General features: G+C 30.7%; 1 protein-coding gene, 1 long non-coding RNA gene and 1 pseudogene across 3 annotated transcripts in view; 1 reads left to right on the top strand and 2 right to left on the bottom strand.

Moving 5' to 3' along the window:
• LOC134692754 (glycine amidinotransferase, mitochondrial-like) overlaps positions 1-20,758 on the top strand; it is a 647,170-nt gene that overhangs the window by 396,960 nt on the left and 229,452 nt on the right. The window lies entirely within an intron of this gene.
• LOC134692751 (uncharacterized) lies at positions 4,750-10,266 on the bottom strand. Of its 2 annotated transcripts, XR_010102264.1 has the most exons (4): positions 10,133-10,260; positions 8,291-8,323; positions 5,766-5,860; positions 4,750-4,985 (listed from the first exon to the last, which is right to left on the bottom strand). It is a non-coding gene; the product is annotated as an uncharacterized LOC134692751 (long non-coding RNA). The 2 variants fall into 2 exon arrangements; XR_010102263.1 differs by lacking the exon at positions 8,291-8,323 and having other exon boundaries at positions 4,751-4,985; positions 10,133-10,266.
• Positions 19,540-20,758, bottom strand: part of LOC134692750 (sialin-like) — a 66,033-nt pseudogene continuing 64,814 nt past the window's right edge.

Genomic DNA, 20,758 nt, shown 5'->3' with positions numbered 1-20,758 from the left:
CCTCGCGCTTTAAATAATAAAATTTAACTGTCTCGAGTGGAGAAATATCGTAATAAACTTGTTGCAGTGTAAGAATCTATATATGTCATAGTGATTAGACAGATAACGAGATACGGTATAACTCGCAACGGGAGAACTATCCACTATGTATAATGAAGCAAATATTAAAAAAAAACATATCGCTCTTTAACATTAGAAAAACATATACTGCTCGATAATAAAAGCCCCGACTTAAAATAAAAAATTAATACAAAAAACTTACAGCCTTATCTATTTTTATATTAATTTGCAAAAATCAAATATGACAGATATTTCAAACTTTTATGGTCTCATCTGGGGTGTGCTGTAATATTACAGTACATGCATTGATATTCAATCAAGTCCTTAGTGACATGACCTATGATACTTATTTTTGTCTTCATTTCGATGAAAGTAGGCTTGTGATGTAACACTGTGAACATAGAAATCAAATATTATCGGCATATAACGGTTCTTCAAATTGACCTTATGACCCAATGACGTAGCACTGAATCTCTGTTTAGAATATCAATACCAGAATATCAAGACCCTTTTTTACCTTTGATATTACCTCCTAGTTTATCGAGATTTGAAATAATAATAATAAATAAAAGAAGTATATTTATTTACAATAGTGAGAGTCCCTTGGTCATAAATGTTTAGAAAACTCCTCTACATTTTGTAACTCGAGACATTTCGGTCAGTTCAGTTCGAACGAACAAAAATGGACAGTGTTACAGCAAAAAGAAAGTCAGCAAAACAGTCTGTGTAAAAAACTGATATATCAAAAATTAGAAAAGTTGACAGAAGTCTATCTTGAATAATGTACAACAAAACATTTTGAATTTAGAAAATAAACACATTTCAGTTGAGGACAAAAACATATCGCATGTCCGTTATTATCCTGTATTTATTGCATTCATATTGTCTGTCAAAGACAAACTATCATTTCTTTCCAATAGCATAGGCTGTGAAAAGACTTGGTGGCCAAAATATGGAGGACGAATGTAAAGAGCTGAGAACAAAGCAACTAGACAATTCAACGGTACATTGGAACATAAGATGTAAGAAAATACAACAATGTTGAGTCAAAATTTCGTTAGAAGTCGCAATACTTACTTTTGTCAACGTGTATCGTATACCTTTTACTCTTGCTATTCTATGCCTTTTTAAACACTCTTCTCGGGTATAAATGTACCGCTGATCTCTTTATCAACATTTACTGCAATTAACCATTAAAGGTAGATAGGCAAGATGAAGTCTATATCTGATTAGATCTTGAAATAAAAACGTCATCTATGCAAATGAATATAAATGAAGTTTTCATTTCCTTTTCTTACGTCTATTGTTTTGAAGTGTGTCACGTTTTATTTGTCGATTAACATTCATCACTGTGTCTTAACCACACCGGCAATATTTGATCGGACTCGATGGTATCTAATGACAATGACGGAACATCAATAGACAGAAGACAGATAGGTTTCTTCTTATATTCTTATTTTGTTTATGATATCGAAGAATATATATACATATACAACTATTTTCTATTGTGATATGCAATATTTTCTACAACCGTTCAATATTTACGGAGTAATAAGTAAAAATGCACATCAAAATTACGAATTGAGTGAACCTTGTCTCGAATTTGTTTAATTTATCATTAAAGTGTTCACATTGTACGGAAAGAAATGTACGGGAAGATAGACGTTGACACGGAGATTGCAAAACTAGTCATTATGAGCATCTCAATACTTGTATATCTGTGAATGGAACGAAAGAAATGGGTCATGTCAAAGTAAAATACACCGGTTTCGTCATTGTTGTTTCTACACAATCACCCAGTTTCGTCTATATATATATATATATGTCAACCGTTTTTTTATATATTTTTTAACCAACAATTTATGAAAAGCAACGTTAAGACGGATCTGAACATTGTCTTTCGAAAGAATTTAAAGATATATTTATTATAAAGTAAACTTGGCGTGTTAACATTTATTTACATAGAAAATTATAGTACTACACATGTTCCTAATGAAAGGCGTATCCGTTGTTTCACTGATCTTCAAACTAATTTTAAATGGAATATAAATACTCAATAGCAAACACTGATATCTAATTGTTTTTTTTAACATTAACATTATAATATTTTTTTTTTATAGGTTTTGAGATGCATCGCAATATGTGACCCCCTTTTTTTTTTAACAAAAAAACCCCTAAATAACGCTTAATAAAAAAATTCAAATCATCATTAAATAGTATGCAGAATTTTACATTTATATTTTTAAGAAGTGTGTAAAGTTTGATGAAATAATGATAAATCGTTTTGAGATATGGCGTGACATGTTAACAAAACACACTCCTGATTTACTTATTAAGTTCTGTAACTCAAAACGATTTATTTTGATTTTCACTGAAAGGTTTACAGATCGTTTGACCATTTCAAGGAATAACTTTGTTAAGTTTCATGAAAACTAGATAAGCTGTTCTCAAATTACGGTGCTACATGTTTACGCTGGACAGAAGGATACACGGATAGATAGAATGACGGACAGAATGACTGATAAATGGAGGAACGGACGAATGGAAGGAAGGACAGACGGACGGACAGACGGATGTATACAATAATACGTCCTGTCAAAATTGTGACGGGCGTGTAAAAACGCAATGAAATGGAGAAAAAACTCTTAATTAAAGGTCAATAAGTTTTATTAGGATATCGGCCCAGTCGATTTATTTGTATATCTTCTTGACTTCCTAAGTCATTTTTGCTATATGACTTTTATATATCTATGTTTGAAAATAATTGATAGAAATTTATAAAAGAAAGTTCAAATTCGTCTTTAAGGGCAATGCAATAACTCCTTTAAAAACGTATTTGAGAATTTTATAGTAAATGGACAAATGGTAGAGCTCGACATTTTGAAGATAATCACCTGCTGGCCCTTTAGAAATGTCTATGTCTACAGCTGTTTTTACATAATTGACATCATGCACTTGCATGCCCTCCTTTGTTTATTTCTTTGCGTCATGAAGGAAGGCCATATTGATTGACAAGCGGGGTCACAGTAAACTTTTCAAAACTAGATACCCTAATTTTAGTTAAAAAAGACATAGGATTTTAAATAAGGTTTGTTAAATGCATCCTAGTAATTTTTTATGTGAACATTTTGTAAAAAAATGTATTGAAAGCCATGATAATGAACGACGGTCAATGGTGCCAAGTGATGACAAAAAATCCACTTTTCCTGTTGGGTCAAGTGAGCTAAAAACAATCAAGAATTCCAAACAAAATTACACCGTTCTTGAATTAAAAAAAAAGTGTAACAACTGAAAATTTCAAATTTCACGAACCGGATCGGACATAGCAAACAACTTCACTTGAGGTGTTTTTTCAATAGTAAAAAGAAGACATATTAAATAAATTTAAATGTACGCACTGACATGTCATAAATGCTTAATCGGTCGCAATTCAATGTATGATGAAGGTCTGTGGCCGAAAGAAAAATAATATAGAAATGAGGTCAAGCGCAAGGGCAATGAACATATGGCAAATAAGGGTGGGGGGGGGTGGAAATCGTTAGATCTGTGTTCCATACTTGTATGTGTTACAGTCAAACCTTCTAACTTTTGTCAAATGCAGATTGATTCAAATAGTTCAAAACACTATGAATTTGAATCTTTCAGTGTCGCTTTTTTAAAAATATCAATGAGAATGTTCATAATAAACATAATCAAACTCACATAATCCGAATTCGCGGGTGTCCCTGTTTTCTTATTTTTTACAATATTTTAATTCGGTATACACTTTATAAGATAAGTAGCGAATCTAAAAGATGTATAGATTGACCCCCCCCCCCTTTCCCTCGACCCCACCTTTGATGCATGGTAGTTGTAATCCTGTTCTTCCTATACACATTCATTTTCGATGTCGATTATGCATGCGTATATACATTTGTCTTATCATCAATGTGTAACCTTTAGAAGATTTATTTTTAACGATCATAGAAAAGATTACATACATAGAATGATTAGATTACTTATAAAGTTGTTCATCCTTCATGTACGAGAAAATCACATATTAATCGTGTGTTTCGATTGTTTAAGACCGTAAAGTTTAACTCTTATTTCTAGTTGAAACATATTTTCCATAATTCATATAGAAAACGCATATTTGAGAGCTTTAACCTAAATTTGCGTTATAACCTATTTTCTATCTATTCTACTGTTAAAAAATTTTGAATGCGAAGTAAAATTAAAATTAAAATTATTTGTTTTGTCAGAGTAGGAATTCTAGTGTTTGCTTATTATTTATTTGAATCTGAGACTTATCATATAAATAATAAGCCGTTGTCCTGTGAAAGAACTTGTTTTCCAAGGACCCGGTCACAAAACTCCTTTTATAGCACTAGAGTTACATTATCTATTATGCGATTATGATTTTTTTTATTCGACCAAACCGGGTTATGCATTATGAAATCTATGACCAAACCGGGTGGTACACATTGAAAACACCGGCCAGTTCCATTTTGACATGACCCATTTCTTTCGTTTCATACTCAGAAATACAAAGAACATTGAAAAATCGCCAGTAACCCCAACAGAGAATCTGCATGACGCAACACGAGATGAGGCTGCTAAGAAGCCAAAAAAGAGGCGCTAATTTTATATCTGTTATTAAATCAAAATACAAAATATAAGACTATAGAACTCTTTTATTTTAAATTATAAAAAAAAAACTTAAAAAAATGCATTTTGTCAATCATATTTTTCACAAAACAGTATGTATAGCACTGATTTCATTTATTTTTAACTGTATATATTATTCGAGATATGTCTCAAAATGTTTGTTGTTATGTGACACAGCTGATGAAGGTTGTCCACTTAAAATATTCAGACTGACAGATAGTCTAATCAATTCCAATAATGAAGATTATAAATGGTCTGTTCTTCATGAAAGTTTTATCCTGAAAAAGAAAAAGACAAATAAAAATAAAAAATACATTAATGTATGTGTATTTAAAAAAGTGGATTTTTTTTTATTGTGTACTAGAGAATCTAGATATGTGCATGATAATATTTATGTCGGGTTACTATAATATTAAATTAAAGTAGTTACCAGCTGCTACTAAATATCCTGATCCAGAAAACATATTAATCCATCTTGAAACGTCCCCATCAAAAACGGATGAAATTAACATTGACCATAATTTCTATAAATACTTTAACGTTAAGGTCAAACTATAGAACGTATACAACTAAAAGTAGAGAGCACCTGGACAGCGAAAGTCTAAAACTATTGCAAAACAAACATCATATGCTTGACGAATATAATCATCTTGAGAATAGGTTATCAATGCTAATTATGGAAAAGATCGATAACATAATACATTTTACGGTACGGGAAAATAAACTGCTAAAAATATTGTTTAGGAATACACCGACTATAAACATAGAGATAGTAAACAAAGCGGTATTATTTGAGAAAAAAACAAACACAGACTGAAATTCATCGTTTAAATACCCACGATCTGAAAAACCAATCGTAATTAGTGAGGCGTATAACGGTTTTTCTCAGGTAAAACAAATGTTATATCAGTATGTAAACTGTCCTATAAATAATTCTTCTCGGAAAGAAACAAGACTAAAAGAATTTAGTTTTAAGTCAGTCAAAAGAAATAACAAAATAATAATTAATAAAATCAATACCAATTGCCTCATTATTAATGATAAGAAAGATAACTCACCATGCTATTGTATGAAATTTAAAATATCCAACTATAAACCACCATGAAAAACTATTAGCACATCTGTACGGTCAATGCTAATGGCCTACAGCAACCTGAAAAAATAAATAAAATAGTAAGTTGGGCAAATCAACAAAAATGTGATATAACTTTTATACAGGAAACTCATTTTACTAAACAAATGGAGGATACTTTGTTTAAAGAACTTGGTAAAAACATTTTCAGAAGTGATGGTACCAGTAATTCACGTGGAGTAGCAATATGGATAAAAGATAGAATTAATTTTAAAATTTTTGATGAGCATAAAGATTCTGATGGCAGATTTATTTTAATTAATATTGAAATAAATGAAAACATTTACACGCTAGTAAATATCTATGCTCCAAATAGATCAAGAGAAAGAAATAGTTTTTTCAAAACAGTTAAATCAAATATAAATAAATATGGATTAGGTCAAACAATTCTTGGGGGAGATTTTAACGACATCTGGTCATTAATTGATACAAAAAATAAAACTAAATCCTCTAAAAAATTTGATAAACCAGTAACAGGTTTAAAAGGGCTTATAAAATCATGTAAATTGATAGACATTTGGAGAAGTAGAAATAAAAATCTAAGGCAATTCACGTGGTGTAGAAAAGATAGATCAGAAGCCACCAGAATTGATTACTTTCTGATTTCAAAAGAAGTACAAAAAAATTGTAAAAGCTGTGATATAAGACCTTTAGTACAGAAAATAACTGACCATAATGCAGTATCTTTGAAAATTAATACTGAAAGAGGAAATAAGGGGCGTGGCTACTGGAAATTAAACTCCAGTGTTTTAAATAATGATGATTATGTAAATGAAATAAACAAATTAATAAACAGATATGAAAACGAATCCATTAACTGTGATGATTTAGGGATACTATGGGATAATTTGAAAATAGAGTTAAGAGATGCAAGTTTAGACTATTGTAAAAGAAAAGCCAAATTTAAAAAAGATAAAATAAATATCCTAGAAAATCAACTAAATGATCTCAATAATAAAGCAAATAATGGTACAATTGTTAATCATATATTACAAAAAGAAATTGAGAATTTGGAAAATGATCTAGATTGTTTATATAAAGACAAAATTAAAGGACAAAAAATAAGATCAAGGGTTAAGTGGTTCGAAGAAGGGGAAACAAATAGTGCATACTTTTTGGGACTAGAAAAAAGTCGTCAAACAAAAAAGATTATAACTGAACTTTATGATGAAAATGGGATTCCAACAACTGATCAAGATAAAATTCTAAATCTACAAGTGAAATATTACAAAAAACTTTATGTGTCTACTAATCCTTGTGAAAATGAAGTTAAAACATATATTAATGAAACAAAATTAACAAAAAAGCTTAAAGATTCCGATAGTGATCAATGTGAAGGGAAAGTAACAGAAATTGAATGCACTGATGCAATTTTTAAAATGAAGCTTAATAAATCCCCTGGTCTTGATGGACTGACAGTGGAATTTTAGAGGCAATTTTGGACAAGCCTTAAACATATTGTTGTCAAAGTATTTCATTATAATGATGAAAAAAAAGAACTTACAAACTCACAAAAGAAAGGTGCAATTTCACTAATTTAAAAAAAAAATGATCCTCTTTCATTAGATAATTATCGTCCCATAACTTTATTAAACATTGATACTAAACTATTAGCTTATGTGTTAGCTCAGAGACTTAAAAAAAGCACTACCATCGATTATTAGTCTAGATCAAACAGGATATGTTAAAAATAGATATATTGGTTTTAACATCAGACAAATTCAAGATATAATAGATTATTCTGAGAAATTTAATATAGAAGGAGCAATCCTTTTCTTAGATTTTAGTAAAGCTTTTGACTCACTAGAATGGACTTTTATGACGGAAACACTGAAACGGTTTGGATTTAAAAGTAGCTTTATCAGATGGGTGGAAACTATGTATAACGACATTAAGGGATGTATCTTAAATAACGGGTGGGTCTCAGGTCCGTTTAAAATATTTTGAGGGATACGACAAGGGTATCCGATTTCAGCGTTACTTTTTGTTATAACAGTAGAATTAATGGCAATAAGACTTAGAAGTAATAAAGATTTTAAAGGTATAAAAATTACATTAGATGGAAAATCTTGTAATTTAAAAATTTGTCAATTAGCTGATGATACAACACTTTTTCTTCAGTCAAGGAAAGAAATAAGTTTAGCTCTCAGTATTATTGAAACATTTGGAAGTTTTTCAGGGCTTAAGCTAAATAGAAATAAAACTGAAGGGGTATGGTTAGGACGACTAAAAAGTTCAAAAGATAAATATGAAAATATAAATTGGACCGACAAACCAATCAAAAGCCTTGGAATATATTTTGGGTATGACAAAAAAGAGTGTCAAACATTAAATATTGAAAAAGTGTTGGACACATTAACGAAACTTGTAGAAAGATGGGCAAAAAGAAAGTTAACAATACTTGGAAAAATATTAGTAGTAAAAGCTCTTCTTCTACCAAATATAACCTACATTGCGACTAACAGTGTCATTACTAAAGAAAATCTACAAAATATAAATAAAATCTTATATAAATTCATTTGGAACGGAGGAAAAGATAAAATAAAAAGGTCAATAATAACAAAAAACTTCGCAGAAGGGGGGTTAAAAATGATTGATATAGAATCCTATATAAAATCTATACATTTAAAATGAATTATAAAAATATTAGAATCAGAAAGTGCAAATTGGTCTGTATTGTCAAAACTATACCTTAATAAATTTGGAAAAAACCTTCTTATTTTTAAGATGAATGTGAATAACACAAAATTGCTAGATAAAAACATATGGGACAGTACACCAACCTTCTATCAAGAGATGATAAAAACATGGATAAATGTAAATAATTGTGAAAACAATCATCATGATCAAATCAATAATTATTTAGAAATCAGAAAACAAGTTATATGGGGAAACAAATTCATAAAATTTCAAGGAAAATGTATGTTCTTTGATAACTGGATTGATAGTTACATACTATATATAAACGACATAATAGATAAAAGAGGAAATATATCAGAAGAAATAATTATTTCAAAATTAAGAAATAAAAGGAATTGGATTTCTGAATTCTCAAAACTAAAAAAATCCATACCAAAGCAATGGACGGACAAATTTAAATCAGAAGAATCAATCAAAACAAAAGTCCATATCAACCGAACAAAAACTAAACTTAGAGATTGTAATGATGTTCTAACTATTAATGCTAAAAACATATACAACTTAGTATTAAGTGTGTCAAAAACAGAAATACCAGTAGGATTTTTCAAATGGGAAAGAGTCTTAAGCAAAGGGAGACTAATAAATGAATTTAAAGACTCTAATAAATTTAGTTTTGAATATCTTAAAGATAATAAAATAAAAATGTGTAGGTGGAAATTAATGCACTTTATTTTGCCAAATGAGGTGTTGCTTTTTCAGTGGAAAATTTCACAAAACAATTTGTGTTCATATTGCAATGAAATAGATAATTATAATCATGTTCTCATTACATGTTCATATCATAAAACATTCTGGAAATCAATGAAAGTTTTACTTAAAAAAGTCTTCATAGGCGAACATGTGATAAGTCTTCATTCGTTGGTTATAGGATACAAAATGCATGACAATGTATATTATGCGCTAAATCATTTGCTTAGCTTAATGTTCTTTTCAGTCGATAAATCATATTATGTTTCCAATAAAAAAACCAAAGCAGTAGACACTTTAAAAATTTTTGAATATGAGGTAGAAAATACTGTAGAATTATATAGTATGACCAATACAGAGATCAGTAGTTTATTTACAAAGGTGTTGAATATTTTGAAGTATAAAAATGAAGTCATTTTATAGTTAACTTAAGCTACATTGTACATGTATAGAAAAAAAAGATGTTATAGATCTAGATTATGTGTGATTGCATGTGTTTTTTTTCTTCCTTTATTATAAATGTACTATGCAAGTAATTATCTGTAAGTGCTATGCCTAAGGTGTGAGTATGTGTGAAAGGTATGGAAAGAAATTTGTTTGTAAAATTGATCATGTGGCAATGATCAAGAATCGACTGTAAGCGCAGAAGTTTGTGTGTACAGTAATTATTACTAAAATGTATGAATGATAATGTGGATAAACCAGATATATTAGTGTGTAGGTGTGTGTGTCTTTGTCAATATATAGGTACTTCGACACGTGTACACTAAATATGTGTGTATTGTTTACAAACTTAGACAGGTAAACTAAAGGTCACGACACGATACTTATCTAGGTCAAATCAATAACAAACTTAATAAAGATTGAAAGTGCATCTGTCAAAAATATATTTACACTCCAACTTACCTTTACGCAATAGTATTCCAAGCTTTTAAAACCGCGTCGAAATTAATAATCCAAATTCACGAAACACTTCAAAAAATATTGTCCAAACACGAGGATAAAAAAAGTCGTGTGAGGTCACTTGACCGCAATTTATCTTTGATTAAATAATAAAAGAACCTAAAATGTCATTCCGGATGAATGATCAAATTCCGTAAAACAATTATTGTGTGTAGATATTTTTTATATGAATATATCTGAAGATAGTTTAAGTGATGTAGAAAAGACTATTGTAACAAATATAATGATAGTTTAATGTGTGAATTAAAACAATGTAATTTATTAGTTAATTTTACTGAATATTATCCCTGGGTATTCAGTTGTAATCTAACAGGGAAACTTGATGAAATGCTGTACACCAAGTTTAATCATTTAATTGTTAAACAGCAATATGTGCAATAAAGAATCAATTAGAGTGTTAAAAAAAAAAAGAAATACAAGTATTGAGATGTTCATAAAAACAAATTTTGCAATTTCCGTGTCAGTATCTATCTTCCCGTACCTTTCTATCCGTACAATGTGAACAATTTAACGAGAAATTAAACAATTTCTAGGCAAGGTTCGCTCTCAATTCGTCATTTTGACGTGTATTTTTACTTATTTCTCCATTAATATAGAACGGTTGTAGAAAATATTGCATATCACAAAAGAAAATAGTTGTATATGTATATATATTCTTCGATATCATAAAAAAAATAAGAAAATAAGGAGAAACAAAGCTCTCTTCTGTCTATTAATGTTCCGTCAATGTGCTGGATGTTAGATACTTTCGAGTCCGAACAAATTTTGCCGGTATGGTTTAGACACAGTGTTCATGTTGGCTTAGTTCATAAACCAAGTAGTTTCTTATGAATATCTATCTCTTGACGTAAACCTCCATTAAATATAGATATATTAAATTGTAGTATATGTGCCAATGAAATAAATTTCCGTCTAAGTCACAATTATTTTTAATAAACCATTATAGGCAAAGTGAAACATTCGACACTGAGCCTTAACCAAGACCACTCGCCATGTTATAATTCATTACGACCTCTCTTAATCAGAAGGTCACTACATCTAATACTTTCATTTTTTCATCTTTTTTGAAGAGTTATAACGCAGATGGTTTGAAAAAAAATCTGTTTTACAATGGATAGCAAACAAGCTTCATATAAAAATTGCCTTCGAAACTACATTTGAAAAATGTTTTTGGAAAGAAAATCAGGCATAATGATTTAAAGTTGACGATGGAGGTAACAGAGCCTCTTGATAAACTAAATAAGGGAACCTGTCGTATCCAAACGAGCAGCACCAGCAATTTGGGTGCATCTTTTATAATGTTATTAATACGGCAGTCATCGTCAATGTCCAAAACAGTAAGGACCAAAAAGGACCAACAACATATAAGATCTAAATGCCTTCGACATCCAATGGCTGACATTTTTCTATTATATTTTGTAACTATTTAAATATGAGTTTCTCTGATGAGTCTTATGTAGACAAAACGCGCGTCTTGTGTATTAAATTATAATATTTGTACCTTTGATAATTTTTTTGAATCTACGGAATTGAAATATGGATCGTGTATTCAGCCATAATAAGTCAAAATGCTCAATTTTCCAATTTCATGTGAGGATAACCTAATGAAATATCATCAGATGTCCTAAAAGCTACATTAATCATTTAAAAATTATTTTTCGTTAAACCTTAATCGAGCATAGTATGTATCTGCATCTGATTTTTTATTTGTGTATATAACGAGAAGTCAGATCGTCACTTTTTGTGATTTTTTTTTGTGGTGCTTATTTCTTACGAAAAAAACATGAAACATATTATTTGTACTGCACCATACGCGTCTCTTCAATAATGTTAAATATTATTCATTTCGATAAAACACAAGAGTACGTCCGGTAAGGACCGATTTTGGCCTCAAATTTCAGTTTCATCTGACGAAAGATTTTGACCACTTTTTAAACACTAAAGTTTCTATTTCGTAATATTTAATTAATGTATGTGAAAGATTTTAACTTATTTAGTCATTAAAAAGGATCCGATTCAAGCTCAAATATGAAAAATCTACCAAATATGCCAAAAAATGTCACTTTTCAGATGATTTTTTGTCAAAAACGAAAGTGGCCGCATCCGTGTTCATCCTTAATTTTTTAATATGTTATGTATTATCATCAAATACAACTTCCGTTTCAATATTTTGGATAAACACGAATGCGGCCACTTTCGTTTTACACGGAAACCGTCTAAAATTTAAGTAAAATGCTGGAATTGTTAAGATTTCAGAAAATTAGCATGACTTAATGGTGCTAGTACCCAATATATGTGCATTGTATTGTCAAAAACAGCCCATATTAATGTAGCAGAACCATTTTACTATCTAATTAATAACTAAAAGTTTACATTTTAACAATTTTGTAAAACGGCTATATTTTGGGGCCAAAAAGGGGTCTTACCGGACCTACTCCTTTAATTTTATCTCAATTGATCATTTATACATTTGTGACTTTTTTTTTATATTCTAGTAAACTACAATCAGATATTAGAACAGTGGAAAACGAATGACGTTAATTTTATAGAGACCAGAGCAGCAAAATATGTTCTAGAATGTGTTCATGAAAATAATTGCGTTACTATCACTGCTAGTTCTGGTGTAGGAAAGACAGCAACTCTCCAACATGTTGCTTTGAAAATGAAGAATGAAGGGTATGATGTACTATTGGTAACCAATCCACATGATATAATTAAATTTAACAACCCCGATCAGAAGACATTATTTGTTGTGGATGACTTTTGTGGAACATATTCTATTAACCAGTCTGACCTTAACAACTGGGAACCGGTAATCAAACTTGTTGAAGAAATCATTAAAAATAAACTAACAAAAATTATTGTAGCCTGTCGATTACAAGTGTTCAAAGATGAAAAATTTGATTACTTAAAACTTTTTAGAACAAAAGTTTGTAACTTGTTATCAGATGAGTTGTGCCTGTCACAATCAGAAAAAACATTAATAGCAGAATTATATCTTGAATCACAGGCATCGGAAATTATCAAATATTGTGATATACATGATTGCTTTCCACTTTTGTGCACATTGTATCATGATAATCCTGAAATTGATATTAAGGATTTCTTCAAAAACCCATTTTTAGTATATGAAGCAGAACTAGAACAATTGAGGAAAAACGGACTTTTAAGTAAATACTGTGCCTCGGCATTATGTGTAATGTCTAACAACTTTTTGGTAGAGCGTGTATTAACAGACGAGATAAATACAGCTATGCAAAATAGTATAGAGAACGTATGCGAGGCATGCAGACTAAATAAAGGAACATCGAGGTTATTATTTCTTGATGAACTTAATTCACTTGAACATACATTTATCAAGAAAGAACAAGGTGTATACAGAACAATACATGATAAACTATTTGATTTTTGTCCTACTATTTTGGAAAAAAGATGATAGAGTGTGTTATCAAGAATGCACATAGACAGTTAATTATGGAAAGATTTTTATTTGAAAAGAGAGACGACATGGGCAACGACAACTTTATCACTATTGTTCCACCTAAATATCATAAAATTTACATTGAAAGAATGATTGCTGATTGGTTGGATGGCAGAGTTTTTCATGTGTTCAATAACAAGAATATGATCATACCAAAGTTCCAACAACTTCTGCTTCGTTGTGTGAATGCATTTCATAATGCATTCCAGCGACAATTAGCACAAACCTATGATATCGATTTCAAAGGTACAGTTTTGTTGTATTGTAGCTTTAACGTTGATATTCATTTCACTGAATGGTGTATATATCATGATGTTGATGTGAACCTCTGTACATACGATGGTGTTAGTCCTTTACATGCAGCATCTCAAGAGGGGCATATTGAAATAGCTACTATTTTACTTAACAACAAGGCAGACACTAATACGTGCTCAGAAGGTAAAATGTGTCCACTTTATCTTGCTTGTCAGAACGGACATATAGGTATTGTAAAGTTATTACTGGAACACAAGGAAAATGTAAATAAAGTTATAACGACAGGAGAATCTCCACTGATTAGGGCATGCGAAAAAGGATACACAGATATAGTAAAGCTATTATTGCACAACAATGCAGACATCAATAAGTGTGCAGACGGTGGGATACATCCACTGTATGTTGCTTGTCAAAACGGACATATTGATATAGTAAATATGTTACTAGAACACAAGGCAGACATTAATAAGCTTATATCTACAGGATTAACTTCACTGTTTGTTGCTTGTCAAGAAAAACATATAGATATAGTAAACATTTTAGTTGAAAACAAGGCACACATTAATAAGCATGGAAACGAAGAAGTAACTCCACTGTTCATTGCTTGTCAAAATGGATCGTTAGATATAGTCAAGATTTTACTGGACAACAATGCAGACATTAATGAATGTACACATGGTACAGTTACAGAAACATCTCCTCTGCTGATTGCTTGTGAGTTTAATCATGAGGATATTGTGAAGTTGTTACTGAACAACAATGCCGACATCAATAAGTATCAAGTGTCAGGTGCATCTCCACTAATTGCGTCTTGTAGAGGAGGGTATAAAACTATAGTAAATATGTTACTTGAGAACAAGGCAGACATAAATAAGTGTACAGATGATGGTACATCTGCCTTATTTATTGCTTGTTTAAAAAATCATGAGGATGTAGTTAGGATGTTACTAGAAAATAAAGCAAACGTTAATATATGTAGACATGAAGGAGTATCTCCACTGACTATATCTTGTCAAGAAGGGTATAGCAAAATAGTTAAATTGTTACTCGATAGCAATGCAGATATTAATAAGTATAGAGACAAAGATCTATTTCCACTGTTATTTGCTTGTCAGAATAACCACGTTGATATAGCAAAGTTGTTACTTGACAAAAACGCAGATATAAATATGTGTACAAATAATGGAACATCTCCATTGATTATTGCTAGCCAGAACAATCATTTAGATATAGTAAAATTGTTACTGGATCACAAGGCAGATACAAATAAGCGTATAGATACAGGAGCATCTGCATTAAGCATTGCTTGTGAAAATGGTTATAAAGATATAATACAGCTGATGTTGGATAGCAAAGCAGACATCAACAATTGTAAAAATAATGGAACATCCCCATTATTTCTTGCTTGTATGCAAAACCATTCAGATATAGTAAAGATGTTGATTGATGACGGAGCAGACATAAATAAGTGTGCAAATAACGGAACATCTCCCTTGTTTACTGCTTGTCAAGATAATCATGTTGACACATTACATATTTTACTTAACCATAATGCAGACATAAATAAGTCTACAGATAATGGAACATCACCCCTGTTTGCTGCTTGTCATAACGGCCATGTTGATACAGTAGATATTTTACTGAACCACAACGCAGACATTAATAAGTGTACAGATATTGGAACATCTCCCCTGTTTATTGCTTGTAAGAATAATTTTGTAAATATAATCAAGATGTTACTGGACAACAAGGCAGACATAAATAAGTGTGCAAATGATGAAACATCTCCCTTGTTTATTGCTTGTCAAAACAATCACAAAGAATCAGTTAAGCTGTTACTTGATAACAAGGCATGCATTAATAAATGTAGATATTTTGGAACGTCTCCACTGATTATGTCTTGTCAAGAAGGATTCATAGATATAGTGCAAATGTTACTTGACAACGGAGCGGACGTTAATAAGTGCTTAGATAACGGGGCATCTCCATTATTTCTAGCTTGCCAAGATAATTTTTTCTACATAGTAAAGATGTTGTGTGAAAACTTGGCAGATATAAATAAGTGTACAAATAATGAAGTATCTCCACTTTTTATCGCTTGCCAAAAGAATTATATACATATTGTAAAAATGTTACTGGAAAAGAAAGCGTGCATAGATAAGGGAACAGATAATCAAACAACTCCGTTGTTTATTGCTTGCCAGAAAAATCATGTCGATATAGTAAAGCTGTTACTGGACAACAAGGCAGACATTAATAAGTACACAGATGAGGGAATATCTCCACTGTGCATTGCTTGTAAAAATAACAATATACATGTAGTAGAGCTGTTACTTGACAACAAGGCAAATATAAATAAGTGTACAAATAATGAATTATCCCCACTTTTTATCACTTGCCTGAAGAATTATATACATATAGTAAAAATGTTACTGGAAAAGAAAGCAGTCATAGATAAGGGAACAGATAATCAAACAACCCCGTTGTTTATTGCTTGCCAGAAAAATCATGTTGAAATAGTAAAGCTCTTACTGGACAACAAGGCAGACATTAATAAGTACACAGATGACGGAATATCTCCACTGTTTATTGCGTGTAAGAATAATCACACAGACGTTGTGAACCTGTTACTGAACAAAAAGGCAGACATTGATTCATGTAATTTGTGTGGTGTATCCCCTTTAGCTGTAGCTTGCTATGAAGGTCATATAGATACTGTTAAAATATTACTTGAAAAAGGCGCTGATTACACAACGAAAGCTATAAAAGATAAAAATGATGGGGAAGTATTTCTGTTATCGTCCGAACAAATAGCTAGCGGATATGGTTATCCTGATATAGCAGCTTTAATTTTTAAACATTCTAAACAGAAGTAAAACGAAGCAGTTCACTGGTATTACTGGATCTTATTTTCTGTTAGAATGGTCAAAATAATCATGGATCATATAAGTAATGTATGACAGTGTAAAAAAGTATCATGATCATTAAACAAGACAGATCGCAGCCGAAATCGCATTGAGTTTTTATAGAAATGATGTATTACTTGAAAGTATGTACTCCCTAAGCAAATGCAATGATTTAACAAGTATTAGAATACGACGAACAAAAACATTGTATCAAATTAAAACCGCAAATTAATCGTCATACTGCAGACATATACTTCATATTATCAGATTGTTTTGAACAATAGTACAGCATTTTTTTGGGTTTTCTTTTTCGTTTGTGAAACAAATGTGTCCATATCTATTTTTTTAGCAATGGCGTTGTCATTTTATTTTCGGTCTATGAGTTTGACTGTTCCTGCTATCTCTTTTCTGTGACAGTCGCACATAATTCCATTATAGTGACAACAATTTGTAAGCAAGACAGACTTAATAGGTAAAACACTTTCTAAATCACTTTAAAACAAATACTAGTTACTGATGAGACAAGGAAACACAAAATAGCATAAGGACAAAGTGCATGAGAAAAATGAGAGACACAAAATCATAACTAACCATTGGACAATAGAACAATGGTGGGATGTACTTAGTACGTCATAAGTATATAATAAAAAATGGATCAACTGTTAAAGTATAAACTAGAGGAACTTTAGAACGTACTTTCGATGATAAACAACTTCGTCGTATATTATTTGTAAAGTTGTTATCTAAACAAGATCGAAACAAAGGTGAACGGAGTGAAATTGTCATCTAACTTTTTATGAAAGATAAAAAGGATATACAAACTCAAAACGGTCAACGTCATGGCTACAAAAGTGGAAAAGACCACAAGACGAACATTAAAATTGTGTCACTTAAATTCCAAATAAACAACATTTTCTAAATCTTTGAAACTAATATTGGGATTCATAAACCTGGTCCATCAGACTTTATCAGCAGAACAATATATTGCTATACAGTTTCCATTCGATTTTATATATTTTGAGCCTACTTTTAATGTTAAAACATTTTTTTTAAAGCACCTTGATGTCCTTTGCTTTTATTATAAGTTTTCAAAGTGTTGATGTTGACCGGACATGTTTTGTTCTTAAACAGAAGTGAAAGCAAATAACATGCACATTTATAATTTAGGGAATAAAGGCTCATAATACAGTTTCAATTCGATGTTATACTCTTTGAGCCTACTTTTAATGTTAAAACATGTTGTTTAAATTTTGAAATCACCTTCATGTCTTTCTGCTTATATTATAAGTTTTAAAAGTTTTAATTTTGACCAGACATTTTTTGTTCTTAAATAGAAGTGTAGGCAAATAGCATGCAAATTTATACATTGGGGAATAAGGCTCTTTATACAGTTTCCATTCTATTTTATATTCTTTGAGCCTACTTTTAATGTAAAAACACGTTGTTTAAATTATGAAAGCCCATTGATGTATTTTTACTTATATTATAAGCAAATAGCTTGCACACTTACACATTGAAGGATAAAGGCTCATAATGCCATTAAATTTATGCAAAACTAAACAAATTGATTAGATATCACAATATTAAGGAAAACAGTAGTCTTTTATAACATTCAAATAGGAATAATTTTAAAGAAATGGTATATCTTCCAACTTTAACATCCAATCGTTGCAGATTAAGTTTACAACAAAAACACAGAAAGCTTGAATTATTTTATGCAAATCGTATGTTTTGAAATTCACATAATCAAATAAAATAGATTTCCGTATGACGCAATCTTAATATATTTTATGAAAATGGTTTAAAAATGCGTATAATAACTAAGAACAAGAATTGAAATTTCAATACAGAGTTAATTAAGAATTGAATTGGTCAGAGGTCAAGCATTAGATTAAAACCCGTACGTGCGTTCAATTAAAATCATGTATGTATCAAATTACATATAGTTTGATTTAGCCTAAACATAATCTGTATTGAGTCGAACTCTAAATGTTCTCTAGACTTTTATGACCTTTTATGATCTGTTATCAGGTACAATTTTGTAGAACTTTGTGTAAGCCGGTTAACGAATCTTAAACTTTTCAAAAACAAAATAAACTATAGACTTGTTCATAGTTGCAGCCGGGTTTACCCCCCAAGAAGAACGTTTACTCTGGTTTCGTCTTTTTCTTTTAATAATATTTTTCAATGCATTTTGTTTTTTCGTGATTAGCTCAAGTGTTAAGGTAAGAACAAAAAAGAATTACAAGACCTAACATGAACTGTTTTGGGTCAAACTAAAAAAGTCTGTAACTTTTATGACCTTTCATGATCTGATATTTGGAACAAGTTTGTGAAACTTTGTGTTCGCCTGTTGATGAACATGAAACTTATCTTTTCAAAAACATCATGAACTATACTTCTTCATACAGTCAGATTTACATTAAAAAAAACTCTCCTTTACCAAGTTTACAGTTAGATTCCTCTTTTCTCCCTATTAATAATATTTGTCAATGCAGTCCAAAAACTAAGGCTTTGCTACCACAGGAATAAATTAACCTAGCTGTATATGTCAAAACTTTTAGGAATTTTTGGGCCTCAATGCTCTTCAACTTCGTACTTTATTTTGCATTTTAAACAATTTGTATTCGAGCGTCACTGATGAGTCTTTTGTAGACGAAACGTGTGTCTGGCGTTAATAAAAAAATCAATCCTGGTATCTATGATAAGTTTATTTTTGTCAAAAAGCTATAGATAGAGTTGGATGATTAACAAAATAAAGATAGTTTCAGAGAACATATGTTCAAAATAGAGAAAAAATACTTAGTCTATCATATATTGATATATGACAGTATATTTTCCAGATATGTTATTACACTTGCAGACATGACAATACGAACATCATAATATATTCTTTCAACATATGTCAGGTCTGTAGGCAATTCCGCGTTCTTTGTCATGTATAGAGTTGTATTGGTGGCATGTTTGCATTTGTTTCTATCCACACATCGTCACTTTTGTCTTTGGCCCATTCCTGAACTTCGCCACGAGCTAAACCTCCAAACACCAACGTCCCAAGTAGACAGAATGCTGCACATAGGTAAAATACATTTCGCCATTCTTCGGAGGTATCCTGCAAAATAAATATATAACTAAAATATTTTGCATTGCTTCATGATTGGACTTTAATGATAATTTTAAAACATACAAAATACGATGGTACTGATATTATGGTTATATTCAAACGTTATAACGTTTAAACCTTTTTAATAGCGCAGGCTAGCGCCTTGTAAATCGATGTCTAATAAATTGTTGTTTGAAGTTTTATCTCATAGATAAGTTACATGTTCTATTTGTCTGAAACTACAGATTATACAGGCGACGATGAACCTAGACTGGTTTGTAACATTTGTCCTGAATTGTATAATACAGTCCTGAATTGTATAATACAATTTCCTAATTGTTATGGCGTACACATGGACATCGATATCGATATTTGAATAAAGTAATAATAAAAAATGAATCAGAAAAACTATATCTGTCTTTGTTACTTCTTAAAGCATTAGTTTACAAGAATGTGTTCATAGTACTCGAATGCCCCACTCACACTATTATTTTCTGTGTTAAGTGGGCTGTGAAGTTCTGGTAAAATCTCTAATTTGGCATTTATATTAGAAAGATCATATCACAGGAAACATGTATACTAAGTTTCTATGTAAATATAACGAAATTTGATGAGACTGTCATCTAAGTGAGAGGGTTAGCGCTATCAAACCAGGTTTAATCCACCATTTTCTACATTTCAAAATGCCTGTACCAAGTCAGGAATATGACAGTTCTTGTCCCTTCGTTTTTAATGCGTTTTGTTGAGAAAAAAAAATCATTCATTTCATGTATTTGAAGCGCAATTTGGAATTTACTTTAAACAGGATCAAACAAAACCAAGGG

This window comes from Mytilus trossulus, chromosome 12 (assembly GCF_036588685.1).
Source record: "Mytilus trossulus isolate FHL-02 chromosome 12, PNRI_Mtr1.1.1.hap1, whole genome shotgun sequence".
In the NCBI taxonomy this organism is placed as follows: Eukaryota; Metazoa; Mollusca; class Bivalvia; order Mytilida; family Mytilidae; genus Mytilus; species Mytilus trossulus.
Note: the sequence above shows the minus strand (reverse complement) of the source record. Positions and strands in the feature narration are given on the sequence as shown.